This window comes from Anas platyrhynchos, chromosome 4 (genome assembly GCF_047663525.1).
Source record: "Anas platyrhynchos isolate ZD024472 breed Pekin duck chromosome 4, IASCAAS_PekinDuck_T2T, whole genome shotgun sequence".
In the NCBI taxonomy this organism is placed as follows: Eukaryota; Metazoa; Chordata; class Aves; order Anseriformes; family Anatidae; genus Anas; species Anas platyrhynchos.
The window spans coordinates 59,857,570-59,874,168 of NC_092590.1; the positions used below are offsets into that span (position 1 = coordinate 59,857,570).

Consider the following 16,599-nt stretch of genomic DNA (forward strand, 5'->3'; position numbering starts at 1 on the left):
GGAGCACACAGTTCTGTATAACAGCTATATAAGAGTAATAAGGCAAAGGAATTAAAGAATAATTAGAAACTGTTAAGTTTATTTTTTTTAGGTGGTGGGGTTCTAAACAGAAATTTTTGTAGTAGTCTTTGTATGCATTCATATAAGAATTCATATGCATGTCAGTGCATATAATACAGCAGAGGTTTAAATGAAGACCACAAAACAAAATTAGTACAGATTATTTGCTATTAAGATAATTCTAACAGAGACTACCATTTTTCATGTGTTGGAAAATAAATAATGGCCTCCTTGCTGTAGGATCTTGTAATTTACTCCCATGTGTCCTTTTTTACAGTCTATGTGAGTTACCAAATACCCAACTCTGTGAGCATGGCGATAACCAACTGTGGTGGTTTTACCGTGCTGGGCAGCTAAACCCCACAACCGCTCTCTCACTCCCCCTCCTTTAGATGAGGAGGGGGAGAAGTAAAGCAAAGAACAACTCACGGGTTGAGATAAGGCTAATTTAATTAAAGGGAAATAATTATAATAATTAAATAAAGACTATCATGAACTAAACAATTTAACTAAGGGGAAATAAAAAGGGAAAGGGGAAAAGGGAGGGGGAAAGGAAAAAAATAAAAAGAAGGGAGGAAAACAAACAAACAAAATAAATGAAAGCTATATGGAAGTGCAGAGGAAAGAAATTACTCTCTACTTCCCATAAACGAGCGATGATTGACCACGTCCTTGAAGCAAGGCCTCAACGCACGCAGCCGGTGTTCGAGAGGAGGACCGACGTCTTCTCAACGAGAGCCCACCCCTCCCCTCTTCTTCCTGTTTCCACCTTTTATTGCTGAGTGTGACGTCACATGGTATGGGATATCCCTTTGGTTGGTTTAGGTCAGCTGCCCTGGTGATGTTTCTCTCCTCACTTTTTGCCCACCCCCTAGGAGGGTTAGAGAAAGGCCCAATACTTTGTGCCACTGCTGCTCAGCAGTAGACACAACGCTGGTGTGATAACACTGGTGTGATAACACTGCTGTTCCAGCTACAAGTACGGCACTGTATGGGCTGCTGCCGGGAAAGTTAACATTCCAGCCAGACCCAGTACACCAACTAAATAATGACTCGGGACTACGACAAAGGTAAGTTTTCTCATATTTCCTCTGTATTGTACTTCCTAGATTTTGAAAAAGCCCCTGCACAATAGGCCTCAACAATAGGAAAAGAACCAGAAAAATAATGGATTCTTTCTTATCTCTTGTACATTTCTCATGTTCCGTTATCCTGTTTCTCTGAAACAGAAGGTTCTGAGTTTCAAAGGTGGTATACAAAAAGGTTAATTAACCAGATAAATAGACAATGAAAATTTTTTGAAAGAAGAAGAAAGGAATTTTCAACAGACTGTCTTTCTCTGAGCCATATCTTTTGATATAGTTCACAAAGTGACTTGGTATATAAACTGTATCAAGCTGTGGAAGAAATCATATCTATTCTGTACCTGCTACTGTATCCTTGGTACTGTTTCGTGTTTCAGAGTTTGGATTTTGGGTTAAAATTGCTCATATATTTATACTTTTATGTCATTTCTTTCATGCCAGAGGGTTATTTCATCACTTTATTCTTAGATCTGATACATAGATATATGAGCAGTTGTGTGAAATTGTGTGATGATAAAGATACTTGTTTATACTACTGAAAAAAAAAAATACTAAATTCATTGACAAGAGATAAAAGCAATTAACTTGCACTCATTATTATTATTTTTTAATCTTTTACAGTCCCTGGTTATGCTGATTGAATTCACAGATTAAAATGTTCTGTCCCTGTTTTGTATAATTAACAGTTTAGCTGTTAGGAAATGAAAGAAAAAAAAAAAAAGCTTGCACAGTACTGCTGCCACCACCAGGAAAACAAGACTATGTGACTTGCAGAATTGTGCAAGTTTTCTAACACTTTGTGTCTTTTCTCCCCTTCTGTTCCTGTCTCCTGTTGCACAGGGCTCCCAGGATACACCTACATCACTGTAGAAATCCTTCAGCAAGTAGAAACTTTCTCTGCTGTAAATCTAAGTGGAAGGAAGATGACTCTCCTGACTCACAGTTCAGGGTGCTTCTTATTTTCCTAATTGTGGAGTGTGATACCCACGTTGATGAAGGTGGGTAAAATCATATCTTCAGATTTTAAGAAATTAAAGACAATACTGTTTTTTGTATTTTGTTCTCCTCCAGGACTTCCTAGGCTTCCACCAGGCTTCCTAGGCATTACAATGACTATCATAAACAACAGAAAGTATGAACACGTTATCTTCCTGTTGAGTATGATATAATGTTTGTGGAATTAATTATGTAATAAGGAAAGAATAGCCTCAAACAAAATGCTAAAAACTTTGTAATTATCAGTATCTTCAGTGAAAAGGGGTTTAGAAAGCATTTTATGGCATTTGTGCAGGTTTCTGTGTTTCTATAAACATAAAATTCCATGGTAAGTACGATAAGTACTCTTACATGGGGCTCATTTAATTTTTTGTTTTGTTTGTTTGTTTTATCTACTTGGAATTATGTAGCCTTCATTTATCTTTTAGGCTCAAAAACTACTCCAAAAATTTGTGTGATAAGACTTACAAATTTTCTGTGCAACTGCATATTTATCCAGCATTATGATTCTACAAGTAATTAATACTCTTTGTTAAGCAATTGGCTGAAGGGTAAAAATGTAATGGCTTTTGTTACAGAGAAAATACCTAATGTGTCTTTTAAACTGTAAATGAAGAAACATTGCTAGCTATCCCAAATTGCAATGCCCAACAATTTTTATATTTTTCATCATGTTTTATGTACTTTCAACCAGTGGTAAGACTTTTTATTTTTTTCTTTCCTGAAGATATTAATATTTATGTATTTTCATTATTGCTAGATAGACAACATCTTCTCAACGGTCAGATGAGGTTGTCTGGAAATTGTAGAGCTACAACATTAGTTCATTTATTATTAATGGAGCTCATAAATACTCACACTATCCAAAATAGCCTTAAACAATTGCACTTGAGCATGATCTGAATTCTTTTCTTCCCCAGGGAGTTCTATTTTCTGGTATATAATTAGGTGTCATCAGCTGTGATGGGAAGAACTCTACTCCACCCTATTTCTCACAATAAATGACAGATATTATAGCCTACAGCTACTAAAATATTTGTCTAACTAGAAAACAAAACCAAGCAATATGGAGAGGCTATTATTTTTGACAAAAATATAATTGGGTTAGTTTCTAATAAACTTTTTTTTAAGTCTGCTTTACAAAATATGAAAGACTCTTCTTGGAACACAAAGTCCAGCCAAAACCCTGCAGCAAATTTAAAGTAATTGCAGTGAAGACTATTGTAAGTGACCTTGAAAAATATTTGATCTGTGAGTTACACTAGTCATTGTATATATGAAGGATCAGATTCATAAACAGTTAGAGAAAATTTTATATACAGCTCTATACTCTGCCCCTATTTTGGAGGTTTGCACTCCTGCACAGAGAGCAGAACTCATAGAAACCACAGACTCATAGAAAGAAGAAAATTTGCACTGAGGCTATTTTTCTTTAAAACACCAAGATCCAAAGTGAAAAGATTTCTGCATTATTTGTTGGATGAACTTTTGCTTATGCATGAAGGAAACAGAGAGAGGCAGGCCACACAGTAGGGTCAAGACTTACCGCAGCAATTTAAGGAAGCCATCCTAGTTGTGAAGTTGTGAGTATTCTTAAACTCTGAGACCTGTAGAAAACCTGTAGAAAGCTTAGTTTAAGCCTAAAGCCAGACTCGTTATTCTTGCCATTTTTAAGCACTTATTTTTTGAAAGTGACTCTTTCAACTTAATGTAATGAATTGAATGTTTAACAATACATGGGATCATTAACGTGGAATATTAGTTAATAACGTTTTATTTACGAAACATATTCACACACTATAGCTAAGACAAATATTTGTCATACACAGAAAAATTAGGTTAGACAGGACAATAATAAAAATCTCACAGTATGGAGCTGAGGGGGCAAATATACTTTAGCAGGCTGATAAAATGAATAAGCCACATACAATTTTGTCAATACAAATTAATATTCAAAGCCAAACAGATTATTCCTTGAGGAAAATAAAATAAAATAAAAATAATAATAACAATAAAAATAAGAGGTAACAAGCTTAGCAGTGAAATGACATGACTTCTAACCCTGGCATTGAAATAACAATATGAGCAGTCATCCAGAAACCTTTTGAGTAGTACTTGAGATGAATGTACATAGTCCCTTGAAATGATATTTAAAATAACGCAAATGTTTTCCTTTTACAAGGAAATTTAACTTAATTCTGCTCATAAAACAATGAACATTTACATATATTGGGTGTAAAATTAGTTATCAGAAAACTCCAAATTAGAAGAGACAAATGAGGAGGTGAATGGCAAATGTCATTAACAGCCAAAGCCCTTAGCTGTATAATATTTCAGAATTACGAATTCTGTGGCCTTGTCCCTATTGACATACTAATTTCAACTGGATCCTATGAATATACTGCTTAACTATTTTTAGACTAAGGATCAAATTTGAAAATGTTTGTTTTCTGATATTTTAATACAAATTCAATCTTACATAAAAAATAAAAAATAAAATAAATAAAATAAAAATCCCTGTACTGGAATGACAAATAATCAATGGCATCCTCTTGGATGCACTATACAGAAGAGTAGACTTAAGTTTGGTCTAATGACATTTGCAAAAATCAAGATGACAAAAAGATGAAGGGAAAGGAACATACTGAGAAAATGAAAAATAACCGAAAAGATGTACAGCTGACATTGATTAAAATCACTGAAGAATCACCAAAACAAAAATAAATGCACTGCTTCTGTTACTGAGATTCAAAATAAAAACACATTTGGGAATGTTTCTTCACAGTCTCTGGACTCCTTTGTATACCACTACATGTACTGTATAGCTGTTGTCGTATTTTTCTTGCAAAGAAATATTCAGTGGCAGAAACTTTAATAATAGAATCAATGACACTCTTACCTATTTTTCCTTGGAAAGGATGGGATCTTAAAAGCAAGATCCTAGAATAACTTGGATTAGACTTTAATTTAAACAAATAACTTTATCCATTTAATTTTCCATATACAATGCTGCATTAATATAACATAAAGAAGTAGCAGAATGAAGTATAACCCCAGATCAACTTCTGAACCTGATGGTACAACCATTAACAAAGAAAACCTCTTCAGGTTACTTATTTATTTATTTATTTATTTATTTAGAGAGAGAGAGATTTAAAAAAAAAAAAAAAAGAAAAGAGAGAGAGACAGCAGAGCCTCCTGAGCTATTATCCAACATTTGCCTAGACATGTTCTGTTTATCAAAATATAATAAAGATAAGTAAAGATCATTGAAGATAAGTTATCAGTGAAGCTCTTTTATACTTCCAAACAATATGTTTAATAGCATCTTAAGAATTTTATTGAATCTTGTCATAATGTAGGAATTCAGTAGTAATAAGTAATTTAGTAATTTAATAAAGTCCAGTTTCAGGTAGATCAGTTCAGGTTAAAATAGGATTGCATTTCTTATTTGCCTGGTGTTTTACTTTTTTTTTTTTTTTTTTTTTTACAAAATCTGATTCATTTGTTTAAGAAAAAAATAAAGGTATATACAGCAAGTATCAGGAATGTCAAAAAATTAGTAGTGTACAATAGGAAAATCAATGCCTACTACATTCCAAACAACTCTTCTGTTTCTCCTATTCACATTTACACACAACAGAAAGAAATAAAATTCATGGAAAGTGTGTCTTTGCAGTCTATTTTGAAGAACATTTCAGCATAGGTTATGGCTTAAGGAGGTCTCGTCAATCATTGCAGCCTTTATGCTACCTCCTCAGTTAAGCTGGTATAACTGCAACTCTGTGCCACAGGACTGAGAAACTGATCCAGAGGAAAAATAAAAAATAAAAAAAATAATAAAAAAAAAATAGTCATTTTTAACCAAAGGAAATGAAGATGAGAAACTTCATCTTCAGGTGCTGAAATAAGTGTTTATCAAACTGTAGTCTTTTGTGTCTTGTCCTGTCACATGTGCAAAAGCTTGAACTGAGAAGTTACTCGGTGTATGCTCACTGACTGCAACAAGAGTAAATTAAGAGCAGAGAAAAAAGATTCCTTCAACATCTGCCCCACCCTCCTATACTGGTAGCAGAGCCTAGAGAAGGGCCTTAAAATTACTATTAGGGCTATTTATTTATTTATTTATTTTTATTCCCTTGGGCTGCAAAGCTTTATGAGATGTGGAAAAACATGAAAACTTCTTTGAAATGAAGCAGAGAGAATAGGAAACCTGAGAAATTATATATGCTAACTGTAATAAAAATAATTGTACCAATGTAGTGAATGTAGTGCACAGCGAACAGACATACTTTAGTTTTTATGTCATTGTCTACTGTTCCAGACCTACAAATAGGTATTGAAATATTATCTTATATATCCTGAAGATTTTTACAAAGCACCCTCCTACTCTCAAGAACTGTAATTATAACTCATACAGTATGATAATGAAGCTCACAAATCCCTGGAGCGGAACCCTCTGTCAGCCTCCCCTGGCACTAAACACATTCAAGGCTCTGTTGATCTGACAAAGCTAACTCTAATACAGAAGTACAGTAACATGCACTAGTCTTTGAACATAAGAATATCTAGAAAAAATCAACATCACATTTACAAAGAGGACTTTTATATGTTTCCTACTGCATGGACACTACAGTAGATCTACTCCATTTATAATAACCATAATATTATGATAAATATTTGCTAATTCACAAAATGCAAATGCTGGTGATTATCATATTAATGCAATACCTATTGCTTGAATTCTAATCTAACAGGATAATACATGCAGTTCACATTGCATATTTTTGACATGGGACTCTAAGCGTTGTTGTTAGACATTGGAACAGGCTGCCCAGGGAGGTGGTTGAGTCACCATCCCTGGAAGTCTTCAAAAGACGTTTAGATGTAGAACTTAGGGATATGGTTTAGTGGGGACTGTTAGTGTTAGGTCAGAGGTTGGACTCGATGATCTTGAGGTCTCTTCCAACCTAGAGATTCTGTGATTCTGTGATTCTGTGTGTTTTAACATGGCCAGCAGCTAAACACCACAGAGCTGTTTGTTCACCCTCCCCCTTCCCTTCTAGAATCGGGAAGAGAATCAGAAAAAATGAAGCCTGTGGGTAATAATAATAATAATAATAACAATATAATAATAATAATAACAACAACAACAATAATAATAATATGTACAAACAAGTGATCCACAATGCAATTGCTCACTGCCCACTGAGACATGCCTAGCCTATCCCCAAGCAGCCAGTCCCCCTGCCCTGGCCATCCCCCCCATACTAATTGTTCAGCTTGATGTCATATGGTAGAGAATATCCCTTTGGCCAGTTTGGGTCAGCTGTCCTGGGTCTGTCCCCTCCCAGCTCCTGCTGCAACCCCAGCCTGCTTGCTGGCAAGACAGAGTGAGAAGCTGCAAAGTCCTTGGCACTGGACTTTAACTGCAACAATTAAAATATCAGTGTGTTATCATCTCATCCTAAATCCAAAACACAGCACCATACCAGCTACTAGGAGGAAAATTAAGTCTATCCTAGCTGAAAGCAGGACAGTAAAGAGATCATAATAATTTGCTTAAAGCTGAAAAAAAAAGATCTCAAAGGCAGACTGAAGAAGTTACTGATGTTTTGGTATCAATAGAAAATGACTAGAAATAAATAAATTCAGCAGAAGTGTATGTTTAAAAGAATTTTCAAAATCTTACCATTTCAAATTTCTTATAAATAATTTTGCTTTCATAACACTTTCTGGAGTGTTTAGTGATTATCAAGCTTTGCCATTAAAAAAAAAAAAATAAAATCAAAACTAACTTTGACTTTGGTGGTTAGTCAGTATGTTTGTTTTGAAAGTCCTGTATGATTATGTTATAGTTATCAATATCTTATCTCACAATACTGTTTCTGAGTAAAATGTGTATTGAAGTTCAATAATGAAAATAATTCTATGACCACAGACAATATAGGGAAAATATGGTTTCTTACCTTTCTAAAATGCCTTATAAAACTTTTTTTTTTTTTTTTTACCCAATTTTTAAATTTATTTTCACTATTTTGGTAAAAAAAGACCAGACATAGGTGCCCTGGTATCATTTATTTTGCTATGTCCAGTATTAGCTGTTACTATAAAATAATTGAATTCTAAAGTTGGATAAAAATATGTAAACACTTCATACTTTTGTAGATTGAAAAGCAGTTTCAAATACCCTATGCTCAAGTTACCACATGATGCAAGGAGTTATCATAGCTTGGTTGAGACAGTAGCATAAGCAGCAAATGCAGGACAAATGCCTCATTGAGCTACTGTTTATATCAGTATATAAACTGCTTATTTATCTGCACATATTTTAGTGTACAAATTAGTACTACACAGTGCTTTTCTGTGCCAGAGGCCTATCCCATATGGCCTTGAGCATCTCTGTACTGTTCTCTGGGATGCATTATAGATATACCTGTCAGCACTAGAACAATTGCTGGAAACAACTGTGAAAAGTTTCATTATTTCTCTTTTTAAAATCTATTAGTTCATCCCTCCCAGAGACTAACATAGTTGCTGTTTTTTTCAGAGGTTTTATTTTTTTGGTCATTTTTCTATACTGTATACACTCCTAGTTACTTCCTATAAGATGGAATCTATCACTACTGAATAATTAATTTGCCTCTTAGGAAGACTTTTTTGTGACATAATACTTCAATATTCCAACATTTTTTTCCTTACTTTTTATTTTGTAATGTAATATATATTACTGTACTGCTTTATGGAATGTCTCTTTTCAACTCCCTGGCTAATTGTAGTCCACAATGTACCATCAAATATCATTTAAAATATGTCTAAATACATGTTCGCCAGGGGAGTTTTAGGTTAGATGTTAGGAAGAGCTTCTTTACTGAAAGGGTTGTGAGGCATTGGAACAGGCTGCCCAGGGAGGTGGTAGAGTCACCATCCCTGGAAGTCTTCAAAAGACGTTTAGATGTAGAGCTTAGGGATATGGTTTAGTGGGGACTGTTAGTGTTAGGTTAGAGGTTGGACTCGATGATCTTGAGGTCTCTTCCAACCTAGAAATTCTGTGATTCTGTGATTCTGTGATATGAAATTAAAATCCTTACTGGAAAGTTTGATGTAATTTCTAAATGATTCTTCAAAGAAGACATATTACTAATCAAAATTTATTATCCATGGTGACCAAGATGCAGTTGAAAGTAATCCCAAACCAGTTGATTCTACTGATTTCTTTTTCTCTAAAATCTGTTTGGAATCATGATCAGAGATCTGCATATAAATGTTTAAAAGTTTAAACCTTACAATTTATTATTTTTAAGTATTACAGTTACCCAAAATGTTATCCAAAGCCTTAGAAATGACTTTAAAAGTACAAGGAAGAGGTACAAGGAAGATCATTTTTCCTTTATTTTCAAATTGAACAATCACAAGTAGATTTCACAGAATATAATAAATAGCCAAATTATTTAAAGACATTTTTCAAGTTTTTTGTTTTGTTTTATTTTGTTTTTTATTTCAGTGGATTGAGTGTTTCAAGTAATATATATATATTTAATAATACAACTAAAAATTCAAGGTTTGTAGATTAATAGTGATTAATCCAAAAGTGTATTGTATTTTGGTCTCTTTTAACTAAGACTTTTGAAAAATTCAGTTTACACTTCTTTATACATGGTAGATAAACAAGAGAAGGTAACTCTATCAAACTTTAAATCTTCTGAAATTTATAATCTCACAACCTATAGCAAGATACAGTAGCCAAGATCAAAACTTACATTTAATTGCTTTTGTCATTTTTCTATAAATGAATTAATTTCATTTGACTATATTGTCTTATTGGTGAATTGTATGGTCAGATCCTTTATCTGACTCATGGAATTGCCTCAATAAGAGGACAGCTAGAAAGTTTTGGAAGTCCTGTTTCTCTATTCTGTTGTATTGAGGTAACATTTCACCTTCAAAAAAAAAAAAAAAAAAAAAGATTTCTTTTGTGAAGATAAATAATATCAACATTTATAATATAATAGAAAGAAAAACACAGTTAAGGTAATTTAAGTACTTTTTCAGATCTGATAGATGATGTTTCAGTTTACAGTATCAAACAAAATTTAAAACACTTGGATTCTATACTAATGCAGAGATAAGAAATACCCTATACCTAATGAATCAATCATTATTTTTGGGGTATTTTTCAGTACAACAAATGGCCACAGAAACCTATTATTTCTTCTAATTTTATTCTTTTTTTTCCCCTAGTTAAATAATTTCATGAAAACTCAGAAAATGTTGTACATTATTTTAAATCACACAACAATTTGAAATTTTTCTTAATGATAATGCAAACTCAAAAACAGACTCTCCAGGCAAATCTCTTCCATATGGTTCCATTTTTATGCTTTCTGGGGCCGGAAAACAATACTCACTATTTCTTTAATAGTTTCATGTTTATACTGAGGGAGATAAAGATCTTTCTCATGATTAGGCTTTATACTGCATTCACAAATGAGTAAGGTGGAGTTAAACCAGAATTATATGCCAAAATGTACCATTCAGCAGGTGCCTGACTGGGGAGATAAAACATATATAAGCATCTGTCCTTCTGTTTCTGGGCATAACAAATTGACCATCCCACATAACCCCAAATCAGGACTTGAAAATAATCATTTCTGTGTCTATATCTTCAACAGGACTGTCCCAGCAGGTATTTTTCTTTTTTCTTACTACAGTGAAGGCTTTGAAATGGATTCTGCACAGTGATACAGATGTGCTTTCACAGAGGGACTGCTTCATTTTAAATCAGAAACTACTTGTGAATATATTAAAAAACATATGGTGTTCTCTGTTCATTGTAAGCAACTTGAGATGAAACTTGCAATTGGAGCAGAACAGATCTCATCCTGATGGAAGTGTTGCATTGTAGGTCAGCATATGATGTTTGTGCTGGTTAACAATGAACACTTGTGACAAGTCAGAGTAATAATGAACTTATGTCTAACTCCAAACTTCCCACAAACAATAGGAATTGGAGGAATGGAATGAGAAACAGGTAAATACAACGTAACATAAATTATATTTTGGTATCATTGACACAAATGCTTTGATATGAGTCATTATGGCATTTTCTATAGAAAGCAAGATATGTATTTCTACAAATGCTAAGAGAATCATGGAATAGCAATTTTTATTATTTCAGATAGGCCCATACACAAGAGCACTCCCTCCTTCTGCTCAAGATAAAGTCACCAACACAAAAGCCAGTTCATTTTATCTTTAAATGTTCAAATTAAATTTCATTCTCATAGTGAAATAGATATACCTTTAATGACATAGATGAATCTATTCAACCAAATCAGGATTACACTGACCTTCAGGGGAGTTTTGTTAAGATTTTATCCATTATGATGATCCTTATTTACTTAGTGACTGAAGGTCTTGATCAAAGATTTGTTTACTATTTGTAACTTATGAAAAGTCATTTTTTTTGAATGAAAAAGAAAAAAAAGAAAAAAGTCTCAGTGTCCTTTATTTTCTAAGTATAAGGGAAGTTATAGCTACAGGTAGCGTGGAATTTTTTGAAGATTTTTTTTTTTATTTATTTATTAATGGTGAAATATAAGTGCGTACATTACAGAAGATATTATGAAATAACAGTTATGAAAACATTGGGGTAAATGACAACATCTACAACTGCTAAGCTGTAAGAATGCTCCTTTCATTTGGAAGAGAAACCTAGAAAAAATTATTGAACACTTTTATTAAAATATATTTTTATTTTTTGTAAATGGAAAATAATACTCACTTATACACTCTGTTATACTAAATAAACAAAAAAATACAAGAAAATAACCTGGCCCTTCCAATTTCAAGGCTGTATCATCCTTTCATATTTTTCTGGAGGGGAAAAAATACTTATTATTTTGTTAAACATGCAACTTTTGAAAATAATTTGGAATAACTGTATTGAGAATAACTGTATTGAAATTTTTTTTCTGATATATGACATAAATCTTTCTTATTGCAAATGATTATTTTTGTTTCACATTTGGTGGCAACATTAACATCAAAAGATTTTTCTCCTTTCAACAATTTGTACATTGTAAGACTGTTATCATGGCACTCCACAGTTCTTTTTTCAAGACAAAGAAAGGTTTTGTTTTGTTTTGTTTTGTTTTTCATTCATCCTTTGCTCAGTGGTCATATTTTCAAATCTACTAACCTTTTGTTGCTTTTTTCATTTTCCTTTCTTTTATTAGGACTTAAAGCTACATTCAGTAATCCCATCAAGACATCACAAATGCTGACTAGACTGAAATATGTGCTCCATATGTCTCCGGACTTACTTTAAATCATCCTTTTTTTTTTTTTTTCTTTTCTAGTTTTACAACATTACCTAACACTCCATTTGCACTCAGTTGTAATCCTTAGCCCCTTTTCTGCAGTATATCTGCCTAGTGAACCATTCTACATTTTACATTTTTATTTCCTTCTAAGGCAGTATGAATATGTCTTTTTTATATTCTATTTTATTGGTTTTGTACCATTTCTTCAGTTCATCAAAATCATGCTGAATCTAATCCTACCTCCCAGAATGTCCATATCCCTCCTGGTCGTTGTTACCCACTAATACTGCTCCATCGAGTAAGTATAAATGAAAATACTGCATAATGCTGCACTAAAACACTTCTTTCAGTCTGACAGTGAACAGATGCTAAGTTGTCTCTGCTAAGCAATTCAACTGATTTTGCAGTAATTTCAGTCAGAACATATTTCCATACTTTGAAATATGACAGTATCATATGGAATTATCACACGTCAAGACAGAAAAAGCACATAAGTGCTTGCCCATTACCCACTTAGCAATTTCTGCCATCATGGAAGGAAATCAGATTGGCCTGCTGTGATTTGTAACTGTGTTGTGATTTCAGTAATTCTGTTGTGGTTACTTTTAGTCAACTTCAGATTTTCTAGGTACTGACAGAGAAAATCACTGATTAATTATTTATTCCTGTATCATAGTATGAACTAGGCAGATGATACATAATACTTTTTTCTTTTTTTAGTTTACTAGTTGTATTTTTCCATTAGATGTCCCTTCAGCCTTTATCTGTACTGAAAAGTTCTCAAAGATGACTGCTAATGGTTCAGAGAGGATTTTGCTTCATAAATACTTTAGGGAAAAATGTTAAATCATGATGGTTTTAGCAGATATGGTTCATCTAAGAATTTTTGTATCTCAACCAATTATGCCATGTAGTTCTAGCACTTTGTTGTTAATATTAAATATTTTAAGCTTAATTTAAAAATTAACCTTTTTAGTGAAGAATGAAGAAAAAATATAGTGAAAGTTTTATGCTTCATTATGTCATCTGTTATTTGTTGTTTTCTGTGAAGTAATAAACTTTTTTTTTTTTTTTTAAAGACTTTGTGGAACCCCTTTCCATGTTTCTTTTTATGTACATTACTTGTGTTGTTGTTGTTTTGTTTTTTTTTTTTAGCCTTTCTAGATTTGCTGTTGAAGTGCCAGAGTACTTTCTAGATTTACTGCTGAAGTGCCAGAGTACTTTCCTTTTAATGGACTAGAATCTAAAAGAGATAAAAGGACTAAGTCTTGTTAAAAGCAGCAGGATTTTTAAACAGTAACGGGACTCACCATTTATGTGAATGAAAATCAGATTTCATGTATGCAATAACTGACCTCTGTTACTAATTACCATCAAGTATTATCACACACTTGAAATCAGTACTCATGAACTACAAATTTCTAATATTTTTTTTCCAGTAGGATAAAAGTTAAATCATTACATTTTATTTTCTCCTGATGTGATCAATCATGTGACAGTATTCTCTAAGTTTAGAGATTCCATTAATTGTCTGTTAAAACAACTTGATGTAAATCTTTGTTAATCTCATATTTTTGAAATATTATTCCAAAATATACTTTCTGAAATAATTTAAAACAACAACAAAAAGTTTGAGACAGATAGAGGCAAATTAAATTGTTTAAATTTAAATTGCAGGAGGGAAATTTAAAAATGTTTAGTTAGCTCTTCTTTAATATATCTGTTCAGGCCAGTTTCTTACTTTAATTATCTTAATCTTTTTTTTTTTTTTCTTTCTTTGTAGAAACTATCAGATTACACACTAAAAAAGGGAAAGTTCGGATCATCTACATGTACATGATGCCTTAAAAAGTCACATAGACATGGTCCAGCGTTCTGCAAGAATCACTGAGAAGCATCAAACTTCTTGGCTCATATCATTGCCAAGGAAAAAAATATTTTCAGTGTTATATACTATAAACATGGAGTCTTCTCCAAATATAAAGGTAAACTCTCTAGAAATCCATTAAAAATAGTAATATTTAAATACAAATTGTTTTATTCAGTTTACTTCAGTTTACTTTGGTTATACTTGGAATAAATTATACATATGATACTCAATTCCATAGCTGTTATGAACTGACAAGACTCCAGTGGATCCAAGAAAGCTAAATATGTTTTTTACAGTAACACAGCTGCCCTAATAAGAATAGAAAATAATTGGAATTTGTATTAATTAGTCCTTTTCCTTTAAAAAAGTATGGACAGATAACATTTATCACTTAATCTCTGGAGTGTAAAACATGGTACCAAAAATCAATGTACATATGAAAGAATAAAATTTCTGTTCCTAACTTCTAATAACATGGCTTTGTTGCAACTACCATCTATTTATCTTTTCATTGTGTCTTTATCAACCTGTAAACAGCATCAGAATACAATACATATACATGATGGATTATTGCTATTAGGCTCATGAGAATAGCAGGCATGAAGTATGAGAACAGAGTTCAGCTAGCAAGTATGATATAAATTATGTATAAGCAGCTTTTAGTGTCAAGCACTTTGAAAAGTTCACTAAGTGCATGTAACTGAAGTAAATCCACTAACCCTATGTCACTACAGAACTATTTCCTTTAAAAGTGTATGTTAGGCATTTTTCAATATACTTAAAAAGTGTATGAAAGTAACTCATTTTAATTATGTAAGCATGGCACTGATCTAGACATAAAAGGAGAAAGTTTGCAGGACCATTGTAAGGCCTGAGGACCTAATTACCATTCAAGTCTGATTTATGATCTAACCTATGATTTTATGACTTGAAATACTAGAGTCTGACTGCTTGAGAGTCCATCCTCATCTTCTTCTGCACTGTTACTGTTAGATTGCACAGAAATCCTTCGGGTGATTCCCTTCAGCTTGAATTTTGAGTGTATAGAACGTAAGAGGGAGCACTGATCTAGGTTGGTTTTTGTTTTGTTTTGTTTTCCACCCTCTATCAGACCATTTTTATGCACATCCCAGTTGCCTTTGCATGCTTCAGATTCTATGGACCTCTATGAAAGTAGGATGTGACAGGTTTGGGACTCTGGAAATTATGAGAGCTGGTTGCTCCCTTTTGTAGTTGTACCAACTTCTTTGATATATGGTATCCACTATACTACAACTACTACCACCACCACTAATACTACCACTAACACTATTAAGGGACATCGTTTAGTTATGGGACTTGGTAGGTCGGGTTGATGGTTGGACTTGGTGATCCTGAAGGTCTTTTTGACCTAGATGATTTTATTTGTATGATTCTGTATTTCTCCTTTTTCTTCTCCTCCTTCTCCTTCTACTACTACTACTACTACTACTACTACATTTCTTTCCCAGGGTATTTAAAAACATTCAGATGAAATTTTGCAAGCCTATGGGAGTCTGGGTAGATCCATTGTTGAAAAATAAACAGAATTGCATTGCCTGTTTATTTTGGGCCTGTTTATTCCTTGCCTTGCTTTATCTATAAGAAATGATAACATTTTATTGTCCTTAATTCTTGACTATATAGGCAGACTAGCTAAAGCAACAACGTATAATGAGCATTCATTCTTACATTCTTCATAGTGTTTGAAAATTAAACTGTTCTTTTCCTCTAACATATGCAGAGACATGGACACACCAACAAACACACACACACAGCCTGGTGGGATTAAAGCACTCTGTGTGGCTCAACATCTTGTGCAAGATCAGGAAACTACAGAGAAAATTATTTTTTTTATTTGAAGATTTGAAAGAACCATTCTTAGAGAAAAGGGAGGAGGCTTCTGATGTTAGCGATCTTGCCCCTTTCATATTTTAAAAAGACTAAAAGAAAGTTCCTCTTTCATTGGCCTGAGGTAGAAAATAAGTGGCTTTCCCAACTCTAAATATTTAAAGAAGCCCTCATAAAACTTGAAAAAGGGTTGAGACGTTTCTTTGTGGGACTAAATTCTTAAGGGTATAGGAAGACATACATTGATATTTACCTCCTATAATACTTTACTTCTTCTATAATAAATGTGTCAGCAGGGTATTAATATCATTTTGTACACTTTGCAGTATCTTGCTTTTATATACTTTCAAAGAGTCTATAAGAGTCTACAATAGAAGTTCTAAACAGAAAGATT

At 33.0% G+C, this 16,599-nt stretch overlaps 1 long non-coding RNA gene across 1 annotated transcript; it reads left to right on the forward strand.

The window, feature by feature from the left end:
- The first annotated feature begins 727 nt into the window (after window positions 1–727).
- On the forward strand, window positions 728–15,808 carry LOC140002345 (uncharacterized). Its single transcript, XR_011808721.1, has 3 exons — window positions 728–1,130; window positions 1,986–2,143; window positions 14,250–15,808. It is a non-coding gene; the product is annotated as an uncharacterized lncRNA (long non-coding RNA).
- The last annotated feature ends 791 nt before the right edge of the window (window positions 15,809–16,599 follow it).